Source organism: Saccopteryx bilineata, chromosome 1 (assembly GCF_036850765.1).
Source record: "Saccopteryx bilineata isolate mSacBil1 chromosome 1, mSacBil1_pri_phased_curated, whole genome shotgun sequence".
NCBI classification, from domain to species: domain Eukaryota; kingdom Metazoa; phylum Chordata; class Mammalia; order Chiroptera; family Emballonuridae; genus Saccopteryx; species Saccopteryx bilineata.
In genome coordinates this window covers 40496658-40511498 of record NC_089490.1, presented here as the reverse complement: position 1 = coordinate 40511498, position 14841 = coordinate 40496658, and the positions used below count along the sequence as shown (strand labels likewise).

At 36.8% G+C, this 14841-nt stretch overlaps 1 non-coding gene across 1 annotated transcript; it reads right to left on the bottom strand.

Annotated features, from left to right (window-relative positions):
• Nucleotides 1–10981: 10981 nt before the first annotated feature.
• On the bottom strand, nucleotides 10982–11057 carry TRNAS-AGA (transfer RNA serine (anticodon AGA)). Its single transcript has one exon. It is a non-coding gene; the product is annotated as a tRNA-Ser (tRNA).
• Between the last annotated feature and the right edge of the window lie 3784 nt (nucleotides 11058–14841).

Sequence of the window (14841 nt, the reverse complement as noted above, 5' to 3'; positions counted from 1 at the left end):
TAGAAGAAAAGTAATGACTAGAAAAATAACTAAGAACAGCTATGAAGGATAACCAGTCTTAACAAGTATTAAAATATACAAATCTACTACAGTTAAAATAGGAGCATGAATAGACAGAAAAGTCAATTGTATAAAAGATAAAATCCAGAAATAAAGCCAACAAAAGATTTTTAAAAATCTATTATATGAAAATTGGTTATATATCAAATCACTGGAAAAAGTTAATTTTTTAAAAAATTAATGATGTTGAAATAACAATATTTTTGGGAAAACTTAAAACTCTTTACATTATACACAAGAATAAACAAACAAATGAATCAATTATGTTTTTATTTAACTATAACCTGGGTATAGGAAAAAGCTTTCTATTACTAACATTCTAAATGCAATTAAAAGAAAAAAATAATTATCTAAAAGTAAAAATATATATTGCATAAAGTATGAGAAACAATATCAAAACACAAATAACAAATCAAAAGAAAATGTTTTCAACATATATTACAGATACAGGATTACTATATTATATATATGTGTGTGTGTGTATTACTATATTATATATATACTATATTATTTATACACATATATAGTAAGATAAATAGTCCAAAAATCTATAAATACAAAGAAGACATAAACAATTTACAAAACTACCCCATAAAAATAGCCTTTAAACATTGTAAAGGAAATTCAGCTTCACTCATAATGAAAGAAATGCAATAAAAATATATTGAAATGCCATTTCTTATGAACCAGATAAACAAAAAGGGAAAAACTTAAGAATTGGCAAACCTTTAAAAAATCAGGAACTCACATATTTTGTGTGATGGAAATGGAAATTGAGACAATCCCTTTGAAGACCACTTGACAATGTCTAATAAAACTATGCTCTGTAAGCATTTACCTTTCTACTCATCAATCTCACTCTTAGGAATGGATTTTGGCAATATAAAATACAAAAATTCACATGCACAAGGTTATTAGTAAAATATTATTTTTAACTGCAAAATATTTGAACCTAATCAAAGGAGATTGGATGAATATACTATGATGCATACACAATTTAGGATGTACAAATATAACATGCAATTATCAAAAGAGAATGTTTATGAAATGATATGAAATTAGTTACAGGAGATATCCTCAAGTAAAAAGATATAAAAATCACATATTTTATATATACATATATGTCTTTTGTATAAAAAGACATGAGAAAAAGATAGCATACATGTATATGCTATCTTTACAAAAGAAATACATGAGAAATATAACAAATAAGCATTAAGTTGGTTACCTACAACATTTGGAAGAAATGAAGTAAAAGAGTCACCTTATTTTTATTTGGTTTTGACTTATATAAATATGTTAATGTATTAAATTTTTAATAAAAATGCAATTAAATCAATAATAATGCAAAAGATAAACATGTAGAAATTAAAGTAAAGAAATAAATGTATCCAAATGAATTTTAAATGAATAGCATAATCAGACAGAAAGGAGTAAAAAGAAAGAGAGGGTGGCCATAAAGGAAGAACGAAGGGAGAGAGAGAAGGAAAGAGGGAATGGAAAGGAGGGAAAGAAGAAAAATGGTAAGAATGGAGGAAGAAAGAATAGAACCAAAGTAATTTAGGTATATAATATTTCACAAGATATTCTAAATCTTTAGTATTGCAAGCAAATCTTGGAATATTTTTAGTCAATTTATTTTCTGTCCTGTTTATAGGCAAATTATTGAAACAATGTTAGATCCATTACAGAACTGAGCAAAAGATTATGTGCTTTGCTACTTTGGGAGCCGTAGTTCTCACTGAGGGAAAAAAGAGGACAATTACAGAATGGAAGAAGTAAGAAAGAGCCATGTAATGATGCACTGGATTGGAGGTATCAGTGGAAAGTCATGATTTTTGAAATATGTATATACATATTTTTGTGTATGTGTATGCACTTGTATATACGCCTGTGTGTGTTTGTGTATATGAATGACTAGGAGTAAATTATGATAAAAAATAAACAGTATAAATATAGTGAAGAAATCAGACAATACCTTGACAAACTCATCAGAATTAATATCACCAGTGGGAAAGATGTACATTGTATACCTCCAGATGTGATGCCCTGAAGAAAACAAAATACTACCCAGTATATTCCAGCCAATAATATATAATATGATTATTACCTATTATATTGGATAAACCCATAATTTAAAGATTTATTTTTTAAAAGATGAGAAAACAGTTCTATTTTAAAAAGTCAATTTTATGAAAGACAAAGAAAAGCTATGAAAATGTGTTGCATTTAGGACACCAAAGTGACATACATGCCAATTAATAAAGTAACTCTCTCTAGACTGAATACTGTAGTGAAAAAAAAAATATATATATATTATAAATAGCATTATAACATCAATTGACAATCATGGAATTTGGATGGTATATTAGAATCAATATTAAATTTACTGAGTAAGTACCTATAGTATAATTTTCCAAAAAAAATAATATTCTGAAGAATTACAGACTAATATATTTAGGGGAAGGTCCATAATGAACGCAATTTAACCTTTTAACCACAAATATAACAAGAGAAAGACAAAGACATCTACTGAGAGTGGTAGAACAAATGGTAAAGCATACCTGGTAAAACATTAACAATTATTGAATTTGAGCAAAAATATGCAGGTATTCTTAGTACTATTTCAATTTTTGTAGTTTTTGTAAGTTTGAAATCACATTCAAATAAATACTTTAAACAATAAAAATGTTTTATTACTCTATTTTAGCAACTTTAGAAAAAAAGGAATTAATGCATTAATTATTTGATGCCTCAGCAATCATTAGAAATATAAAATATGCTTTGCTATACAACTACTGGAAGACTTCATTCAAATAATATATATCTGACATTTTTATTCCTATCAAATTCTATGTATCAATAGGAAACTCCTTGCCTAGATAGACTGTTCTGAGTTAAGCAAACTGATCTCCAAGTAGTCATGACAAAGAGTTAGAAAAGAAGCTGTTGTAAAGGTAATAAAAATAAATATCAATAGAATGTATTTGGTATTTTAGCAGCTTGCTTTTCAGCCATATATCTGAAGAGCAAGAAACCAGTTAGGCTCAGAATGTCACATAAAAATCATCCTAACAAATGAAAATTGTCTCTAATGTTATGTGAGAGGGTAATAAAGATGAGGAATAAAATATTAAACAGGAAGAATATATCTCAGGTGTAAAATAACACCTATAAACTGCTTAAAGTAGACAAATCAACTTATAGTTCCTCATAAAAACTGACTTTAATCTGTGTTTTATAAATTTAGGTGATCTAATCACCAGCTAAGTGACCACCCACTGACACCTTATTACTACATTCTAAAATCCAATCACATCAAAATTTTAGGAATGACATTGAGTTCATTTTCATAATAAAACAATATTGATACAATGTAGATTTTATACTTTAAGTCTCAAAACTTAGGCCACAATATAAATTTCTCAAACAGGATAATTGGTCATTCTTTTTCTCACCAAACCTACTGAGTATTAAATAAATATTTATTTTCATTTATTCATCATATAGTTGTTAAATATTTACTATTTTCAAGTCATTGTGTTAAATTCTTGGGACATAATAGTGAATAAAATATAGTTCCTGGCATAGACAAGCTCAATTTAGTGAAAAAGATAATCAAACAGAGAATTTCTATTCATTTTGTAAATATTTATGACAATAAAGACAGGGTGTTGGTTATAAAAACATAAAGAGGGAGTACCTATCTCAGGTTTGAGGAGTCAAAAAATAACTCTGAAATGAATAAGAGTTTATATAGAATTATAGAAAGGATTGCCTTGGATATGTGTGTATGTGTGAGGAGTTAAGGAGTATTTGAGGATAGGCAGAGGGCATATGCCCTGAGCAAACTGATGCAACCTGCAAGTATGTTCTTATGCTTGAAACATACAAAACTAAATGTGAAAGAGTAGGCTTCAGAGAAATCAATGACCATCTCACAAAAGACCTTAGAGCTATACAGCTGGGATTTTATACTGAGAATTATGGATAGGTATACATTCATCCATAAATATTTAATAAGCAACTAATGTTTGGTTACACAGTTCTGGGTATAGTAGTCTTTTCCCTCACAGGGTTTATATTCTAGTCTTTAGAATATACAGCAGATAAAAATTAAGTCAGCAATTTGACAGTGAAAAAAGAAAGAAATTAAATATATTTGATATTGGTGGAATAATTGATATAATCTATTTGTTAATTCACTCTTTATAGCATACATTCTATGTGGAATATCCTAAAAATAAAATACATGTACCTCCTTGGTCATTACAGCATTATTGACAGTGGCCACAACATAGAAACAAACAAAGTGTCCCTCGATAGAGGATTGGATAAAGAAAATGTGGTGCATATAGAGAATGGAATACTACTCAGCCATAAGAAGTAATAACGTATTGCCATTTATGACAACATGGATAGACTTTGAGAACATTACACTGAGTGAAATAAGTAAATCAGGAAAAGCTAAATCAAAGGTTCAATATAAAAATGAGACCCATGGACATAGATGAAAGTGAAGTGGTTAAGAGGGGGAAGATTTGAAGGGGAGGGGAATAAAGAGGGGCAAATATATGGTGATGGAAAATGATTTGACTTTGGGTGATAGATACACAACATAATCAACAGTTTCAACACTATAGAAATGTTTACCTGAAACTTATGTACTCTTATTGATCAATGTCTCCCCTTTAAATGTAATATTCTAAATAAAAGTATAAAAAATTAGAAAAAAAATAGTGAACAGCAAATATATACTTTCTGTTTTCTGATGTTTATGGTTTATTGGAGAATTGGGAAAATTAATGCAAATAAATATTTAGCATTTTTTATGTGCCAGGCAGTATTCTAAATACTTCATAAATGTTAACTCTTAAATTTTTCTTTTAAGCTACTGTTATCTTTCTAGTTTTATAAATAAGTAATACAAACAAAAAGAGGTTAAGTAACTTGCTTACTATCACACATCTAGAATGTGAGGTGGCCAGAATTTGAACCCAGAAGTCTGGCTCTCACTGAACTACCACTACCTAGTGTCATTTCTGAAGTATGTACAAATGTTAAAGAGAGAAGAAAAACAAAATGCCATGGGAACATATTGCCTAATCAGGAATCAGATAACCTTCTCTGAGAAATTGAGGTATTGAAGTCAAAAAGAAAAAAAAAAAGGAATTTGCTTTTTTAAGATCACTTCAAGTGTGTTCCAGATTGAGGAAATAACATATATTAGTGACTGTAGTGACTAGAAAAGTGGATTCTTACAATCTATGGTCAAGATTTTGAGCTTTATTTGTAAGACTAAGAATAAGGAAAATAAAACCCCATGGGCCAATCCACCCATCATCTGTATTTTTAAAGTAAAGTTTCAATGAAATCCACCTACACCCATTACTTTATGTGTTGTCTGGATTTATTTTGTGCTACAGTATTAGGATAAAGCAGTTGCAACAGGAGCTGTATGACCTGCTACGCCTAAAATATTCACTATCTGGTCATTAGAGGAAGTCTTATGGCTCTTGCTATAACATTAGAATAAAAATCAAAGGTGTCAAGCTGGAAAATGACAGGAGTCATTTTCATAAAAATATCACTTGGCATACAGTATAAAGAATGGATTGGAGAGGAGCAAGATTAAAAGGAAATAAGGAAGCCATTTCAGATTTTATTCATAGAAAAGAAAAGATGGTGGAGTAGACTAAGGTAATCAGAAGGGATAAAAAAAATGTATAAAGCTGAGAAAATAGAAAGACCCTGAAAATTAATGGGTATAAGAGTGATAAATAGGGTGGGGGAGGGGAGTAAACAGAGACAGATATACAGTGATGGAAAATGATTTGACTCTGGGTGATGTGCACACAACACAATCAACAGTTCAATTGTTATAGAAAAGTTTACCTTAAACCTATGTACCCTTATTGATCAATGTCATCCCATTAAATTTAATTTTCTAAATGAAAAAAAGAGAGATATAAAGCAACCTGACAATTTCCTATTAAAAACTCAGAATGAGAAAATACTTATAATAAACATCCAATTTTAGTCCTGCAAAAAATCAAATAATAAATAGTAAAATATGGGATGATATAGGATTTCTGGTTGAACTCATTGGGTAGATAGAAAGTAAGAGAGTGACATAACTAAATGCAGATTAGGGTGTTTAAATAAGGTTTGAACTAAAGTTGTGATTTTATGATATCTTGTGTGTAGCTACCTAAAAGACAATTAAAGCAAACTGTATTAGTTCACTGTGGGTGGAGTGTAGAGCGCATTCCTAGCAGCTGTGGCTGATGCAATGCTGTGAGAATACTCCAGCTCCCAGAACCCTCCTGGGCATACCCAGGAAGGGAGCTCGCTCGCTTTAAGGAAGTGACTTAGTGCCAACCATGCAGCTTCCTGATCTTTACAGCCATTGGCTATGAAGGACACGTGTGTGTGTGTGTGTGTGTGTGTGTGTGTGTGTGTGTGTGTGTAAAAGCCAGCTTACTTCCTGAATAAAGCAGATCTGCATTACTGAACCTGGTCCCCGGAGTCAGGTCTTTGCATCTCCATCATCCTCACCCCTGGCAAAACTTGTCCACAACTGGCGCACAACATCAGGCAGGGACCTAACTGGCATCCAAGGGATGATGAGTGACCCTCTGCAATGGGAAACATTCTCCCCCACTCTCCAGCCCCGCAGGCTTGAGCCCTGCACGCCCTATTGCAGGATAGGCAAGTAAAAGTTTGTGAAAAGGATCTCTGTACTTACTGGGAGATCCTCTCTAGTCTCAATTCCTGGAATGAGGAAGTGGCTCTCTGGGACCCGGATACTTGGGCCTGAGCTCTCTGATGCATTCGTTTGGCCGAGGTGCATGAAGGACAAACCTTCCCTCTTGGCCTCACTCCTGCCTTATTGGCAATACACACTGACACGGTGCTCCTGATGGGGACCCTCCACCGGTCCCTGGGGTCCTGCAGGCTACTCCTCTTTCAGAGGAGCCCCTATCTCCCTTTTCGCCCCCCTCCACTGAGGAGGAAAGTAGTTTAGCCTCCAAGTTTGACAAAATCGGGGCTGAGCGCGCAGAAACAAAACCAACTGAATGCTAACTGCGCAATCAGCTCTGCTGCTGGAAAAAGCAGAAGTCACTACTTCCACATTCCCTGCCGGGGCTCAGTGCCCCACCCCAGCCTCTCAGATGCCATTTTCTATCCAGCTTTAACTCCAACACATGTTCCTGCTGCAGACCCATGGGCCAGCCTATACACCCCCATGTGTCTTTTTTCTTTCTTTCTTTCTGTCTGTCTGTCTTGTATCTCTCACTCTCTCTCTCCTCCACCCTTCTCTCTGAAATGACACTGGAAGGACCCAGCCACGACACAGAGGTGGGGATCATACCCTCTTTTAACGCAAGGGAGAGGTTATGCTTGTGTTTTTCAGCCAATTTGGATCCCAGGAACCCCCCAACCTGTTTGACAGGGTTTCTTGGGCACCCACTAAGTGGTTCAGTCTTCACCCATCCAAAGCCACAGCCCTGGCCTTCTCCACACCGACTATACCTGAGGGGAAGAGATCCTCAGCACTCCAGAAGAAGACCTCTCAGCCAGCGTGCACACCCCATCACCTGGGGGGGATGTAGAGGCTTTGTTGGGGCAGGCCCAGAGAATTGCCCCTGACAGGCCCCCAGGCCCTGGTGCTCCGTTCTTGCTTAAGTGTGCTATAGTGACTGCTGACTCCCAGACACAGGCAGTGGCAGCCCGGGGCTCAAGCCTGGCAGCGTGAGCTGATGTTTTCAGTTCATCTTTGGAGGATGAGGAGAATTGAGCCGGAGTTGCCATTCGCAGACTCCAGAAGGTAAACGGTGGCAGCTGTGGTGGAAGGATGCATGGAAGCCAGGCTTGCATCACCGAGTGGCCGCTGGAATGGCAGGGAGTGCCTGCTAAGCCACTGGTGGGGTCGCTGCTCTCCAGAGTAGAGATTAAAATGCTGACTGACATTGCTACGTACTCCTCTTTGGGACAGTGTAAGACCTGCCAGGACAGCAGGGATGAGGTGGGTGACTGATGCCCCATGTGCATGGACTGGTTTCCTGGACTATAACCCGATTGAGCACTGGCTCCTTTGTTGGATGGACTTACAGATTTTGGACAATGTGAAATACTCTGATGGGGGTGGGGGCAGCTTTGCTGGAGTCTCTTCCCCTGCCCCAGGAAGCTTTTCCCATGGCTAGAAAGAAGGCCAAGGACATTTTGTGCTTTTGGCAAAGTGCTCAGAGACTGGTGAAATGTACCTTTGTAATTGTTGAAATTGTATGATTTGTCATGTTGTTGTAATTTGTGTAATGTACCTTGCAACCGTATGCAGTATGCAGCCCATGGCAAACCATCCGTTCTGTATTTGGATACTGGGACCTTTGTGGGAAGGGGGTGTGCATGGACCTACGTCCATTTTTTACAATCAAAATGGAACTGTGTTTAACGGCCCCATAGAAGTTCTCTGTAACACAATGGGAGGAAAATGACATCCCGACCCCTAGGAGGAATCCCTTGTTTAAGACCCTGTTCTATTTCCTAACTAGTCAAACATTACAGAAGCCTGCCTCATTGTTTAATTCAGCTAATCGATTAGCATATAGTATAATGGGTATTATAGTTGTTTTAGTTCTAGTACGGTTTCATTGCATAATGTGTAGAATTCAGAAGCTACAACAGCAAGCTGTCATTCATCAAGTCCAATTGGCCTTAATTAAAAGAGAAGGAAGAGATGTGGGTGGAACACAGAGTGCATTCCTAGCAGCTGTGGCTGGTGCAATGCTGTGAGAATACTCCAGCTCCCAGAAGCCTCCTGGGCATACCCATGAAGGGAGCTCACCCGCTATAAGGAAGTGACTTAGCGCCAACCACACAGTTCCCTGATCTTTTCAGCCATTGGCTATGAAGGACACGCTGTAACACCCTATAGGCTGAACCTATATATATTAGCTAGCTTACTTCCTGAATAAAGTGGATCTGCATTACTGAACCTGGTCCCCGGAGTCAGGTCTTTGTGTCTCCATCGTCCTCACCCCCGGAAGGACTTGTCCACAGTTCACCAAGGATTATGGCAAAATCTGACACTGATTTTGAATCTAGTTCCTGAATTATCCATAAATATAGAGGAGTAATCTAGCAACATTAAATTAATATGTTTTAATTTAAATATTTGAGTAATTACCCTGAAGAAATATTATGGAATGAAGAAAAGTCTTATCCTGCCTGACCAGGCCATGGTGCAGTGTATAGAACATTGGACTGTGATGCAGAGAACCCAGGTTCAAAACACCGAGGTTTCTGCCTTGAGCGCGGCTCATCTGGCTTGAGTGCAGGTTCACCAGCTTGAGCACAGGGTTGCTGGCTTGACTGTGGAATCGTAGACATGACCCCATGGTTGCTGGCTAGAGTCCAAAGATTGCTGGATTGAATGAAGCCCAAGGTTGCTGGCTTGAGCACGGGGTCACTCGGTCTGCTCTAGCCCTCGGGTCAAGGCACATATGAGAAAGCAATCAATGAACAACTAAGGAGCCATAACAAAAAATTAGTGCTTCTCATCTCTCTCCCTGTCTGCCTGTCTGTGCCTATATGTCCCTCTCCTAGCCTCTGTCTGTCACTTAAAAAAAAAAAGAAAAGAAAGAAAAGTTTAATCTCAACTTCCAAACCCAACTTAAAGTTCCTTGAACATGGTAAAAAGAGATGTTTATTATCACCAGAGTACTGAGGAATCAGATGTTTCTATTGGGCCAGTGAAATGGAAAAAAAAACCCATTCATTAAATAGTATGAAAATACATAAAGCATTATTTCCAATGAAAAAGTTATTTTCCTTGAAGAAGTTCCAGAAAAAAATATTACATCAATAAAGATAAAGGACATGAGAAAACAACAAAGAAAATATCAATATACCTCTGCTTATATTTGGTGAATTATTAAGGATTTCAGAATGTGAGGCCAGGTGACATTAACTGGTCTCTGGTTTAAAAAAGAAAAAAGAAAAAAACAAACCATTTAATCTGATGCAACTTATTTGGAATGAGATAGTCTCCAACAGGGCATTTAAAAAGACTAGTGGACTTAGCTATTTCTTTATTCTATTTATTTTTTGGACAACCACATCTACCTCTTACACATCACAGTGTTTACTATTTCTAGAATTTATACTGAGAATGTCTTAATACTTTTAAGTTTACTTAAAAAATCCATCATTACAAAAGCAGTGCTCCTTCTGATAATCTTGCTTAGTATACAGGCTTTGGGCTAGTCTTTAAATATAGGTTTGTACCACTTAGTGATGTGAATAATTTCTGAAAAATGTTTTGTTAGGCAATTTTGTTGTGCAGAAATCATAGAATACTTGTGAAAACCTAGTCTATAACCTACCACACACCTAGTCTCTGTGGTATAGCCCAGTGGTCCCCAACCTTTTTTGGGCCACAGATCGGTTTAATGTCAGAAAATATTTTCACGGACCAGCTTTTAGGGTGGGATGGATAAATGTATCATGTGACCAAGACAAGCGTCAAGAGTGAGTCTTAAAAAAAAAAAAAAGAGTGAGTCTTAGACGGATGTAACAGAGGGAATCTGGTCTTTTTTTTTTTTTTTTCTTTTCATTTTCTGAAGCTGGAAACAGGGAGAGACAGTCAGACAGACTCCCGCATGCGCCCGACCGGGATCCACCCGGCACGCCCACCATGGGGTGACGCTCTGCCCACCAGGGGGCGATGCTCTGCCCATCCTGGGCATCGCCATGTTGTGACCAGAGCCACTCTAGCGCCTGAGGCAGAGGCCACAGAGCCATCCCCAGCGCCTGGGCCATCTTTGCTCCAATGGAGCCTTGGCTGCGGGAGGGAAAGAGAGAGACATAGAGGAAAGCGTGGCGGAGGGGTGAGAAGCAAATGGGTGCTTCTCCTGTGTGCCCTGGCCGGGAATCGAACCCGGGTCCTCCGCACTCTAGGCCGATGCTCTACCGCTGAGCCAACCGGCCAGGGCTCATTTTTAAAAATAAAACATCGTTCAGACTTAAATATAAATAAAACGGAAATAATGATGTAAGTTATTTATTCTTTCTCTGTGGACCAGTACCAAATGGCCCACAGACCGGTACCAGTCCGCGGCCCGGGGGTTGGGGACCACTGGTATAGCCTATTGCTCTGTAAGAGAAGAAAAATAAGTTTCCTTCCACCCTCTGGGTTCTTGGCAAAACACCTCAAAATAAAACACAGACTAACAGGAGAAAAACAGAAGTTCAATAACATGTATACTTCCTGTATATAAACTGAAGAATCCCAAGAAAACTAAGTAGCTTGCCAAAATAGTTGAATCCACCACCTTAAATACCATCATCCATTGAAGTCTAAAGTTGTTAGGAGTAAGGAGAGTCAGTTATAGAAAGTTAACAGGAAAAGCACAGATTTAAGGTGCCTTCTGCAATGATAAGAGTTTCAAGAGATAAGGTAATCTCCCTCTTCTTGGAATGAGAAGGGAGATAATTTACAGTAAATATTTTACAAACGGTAAATTATATTTGGTTTTCAGAACCTCTTATCTGTATGCTGTTTCTTGAAATTAAACAGCCTAAAATAATCCTTATGCCAAATAGTTATATCAGGGATGACAATTTCTGTTCTCCTACAGCTTGTAGGCTACAAACCTGTACAGCATGTGTGACTGTACTGAATACTATGGGCAATTGTAACACAATGGTATAAATGTGTAATGTATTGTGTTAGGACAGTCGAACACCTATGACATCACTAGGCAACAGGAATCTTTCAGCTTTATTATAATCTTCTGGGACCACTTAAGTGCAGTCTGTCATTGACCCAAAAATTGTCATATAGCATGAGACTGTACATTTCATTAGTACTTACAGCATTTGGTAGAAACTTATTTCTCTATGGAACTGATGTGTAACTGGGTAGGAAACATTTCCACCTAAATATTCTGTTACTATTCATAATCAGTTCATTTGAATATAAACATCATTTTCAAAATGATCCTATGCTTTACTACATCATTTCTTTCAGTGGCACCACTGTTTTCAGATCTTCCACATTAGATAGTTTAAAAATTATCTTCAAATATTATTTTTACTTTGTTTGCTATGGCTAAATGGTCACCAAATCCTGTAACTGCAAAATTAAGTCTAAATACTTAGATAATTTAATATATGTATCATATTGGGCATGCTAAATATGCTGGGCCTCCATCTTCTCATGCAACAAATAAAATAAGTATCTTTGCCATGAGAAAGATAATCTATTGAAGCTAGAATAAGAGACACCACACTGTAGTGGCTCATAGTATAAATTCTGGGACCAAAATACCTGGATTTCAATTCTAGCTCTGCTGTGCACTAGCTGTGAGGACTCTAGCAAGCAACTAGCTGTGTGATTTTCATTATTTAATCCCTCCCCCCATAAAAGGAAGATTATAAAGTAATATATGTCATAGAGTTGTCATAAAAATTAAAAGGGAAAATATTTGTAAAACTTTTAGAATTGTTTGTGACACACTGGAAGTGTTATATAAGTATTTGTTAAAAAAACAAACAAACATATCTACATATATGGTAGATCATAGTCCTGGCACATTGTAAGCACTCAAAAATGCTAGTTATATATCAAACGTTAGCTATGTATCTTTTAATCTATTTATCTTCTCCATTTCTGTTGTCTCTATTCTGACCCATGTTTTCATCAGCTTGCTTTGAATTACAACCAACTAGATTAACCTCTAACCTTTTTGCATTCTCATTGTCTGTGGTGCATTGTCTATGATTAGTTTATCATCACATCTGTTCACTTCTTTACTCTTGTAGCTCTTGAGCTATGTTTCCTACAAACTTCTACTACAGTTCAGCTCATGAGAAATACTCATGCAAGAGCCAGTGGTTGTGTAGAAATCAACAGTTAGCTGAGATGAGGTATTGCCAGAAGATCACCCCACTTTGAGAACAACCTACTTAAGTGCTCTTGCCAGCTGAGACAATTATCAATGACATCCTTCTCATTTCTCCATTTCAGGTGTCCCTTGATGTTACAAGTGATATCCCTAACCTTTGCTCTTTCAGCCTTTCGAAGTTGTATAAATTTCTAATTCTCTGTATTGAATCCTTTTGGGCTCCAAATACATAGGTATTTTTTATGCTTAATAATGGAATCATTTGTATGATGTCTATATTATTAAACCAAATTCTTATCAAACCTGAATGCTTTTCTATCAGAAAATATTTATCCTGTTATCATTAGACTATTTCAAATAGATGCTACCACTAATCATGTTCTCAGATAGTATAATTTAATATTGGTTCTAGTATTCCTAGAAACATAGAAACATTTACCAGCAAAAATAAAGTCTTTCTACTGCTCAGTACATATTCACCTGATTTTTCATTTCCATGTTTCATCTTATTTTGGCTGAGATATTTGAATCCTTATTATCTTTTATTCATTTTAATTTTACCTTTCTGTTCCTGACTATTCAGGGTTCCCTTTTCTCCATTATATCTGCATGTTTAGTTGTCTATTTTAGTGCATAAATTTTTAAGAGCTGAAAATGTTTCATTGCCAGCGAGTACTTTACATCTAAATCCATGGCTAGAATTACATCTAAGCAAAAGATGATGTATCATTCACCCAGCTCTATTAAGAAACTAGAGCCTATTGTAAGTATTTAAACATGGGCATTGTTTAGTTTAACTTTATTTTTAAGAGTCAAGGAAATCTACTTTCTAAACAGAAACAACATCTAGAAATATGTCTCAGATTCCCAAATCTTAAAACCCAAACAGCTACTCCTGAAGGAGAAAACATGATACAGAGAAGATAAAGAAACATTGGCCTTTTATTCTCAAAAGTTTCTACTATGAACACCTGTTCTTAGTGATATCTAACATGGTTTCTCCCCACTCGGGTGTGAGTAAAGGGGAAGACGTTAAATGGGACATTGTCCACTTCTTCTGGTCTATAGTTTTATTTATTCTTTTTTTTTTTTCTTTTCTATCAGGGTTTTTTTTTTTGTATTTTTCTGAAGCTGGAAACGGGGAGAGACAGTCAGACAGACTCCCGCATGCGCCCGACCGGGATCCACCCGGCATGCCCACCAGGGGAGACACTCTGCCCACCAGGGGGCGATGCTCTGCCCCTCCGGGGCGTCGCTCTGCCGAGACCAGAGCTACTCTAGCGCCTGGGGCAGAGGCCAAGGAGCCATCCCCAGCGCCCGGGCCATCTTTGCTCCAATGGAGCCTTGGCTGCGGGAGGGGAAGAGAGAGACAGAGAGGAAGGAGAGGGGGAGGGGTGGAGAAGCAAATGGGCACTTCTCCTATGTGCCCTGGCCGGGAATCGAACCCGGGTCCCCCACATGCCAGGCCGATGCTCTACCGCTGAGCCAACTGGCCAGGGCCAGTTTTATTTATTCTTAAATTGTGCTTATTTATATTTTCCACTTCTTTTCAGTCATTCTTTTTTCTTGTATGCTAGTCAAAAAACATGTTTGCATAGTCCCAGTTGTCCTCATTTATATCCATAACCTAAGAAGAAATACTGCATGAGAACAATCCCATGGCATAGTGATTAAAAACGTAGTTTTATGCACTCGTAACCACCATCTGATATGCACCAGATGTTTCCTTTGTCAAGTTATTTAACCTCTTTGTGACTCAGAAACACAGTTTTGTTTGTTTTTTTTTATATAATTTTTAACTCTAGAATAATAGTAATGCTTTCTTCATACATTGGCAAGATTAAAGAGATCAATATATGTAAAGCACATA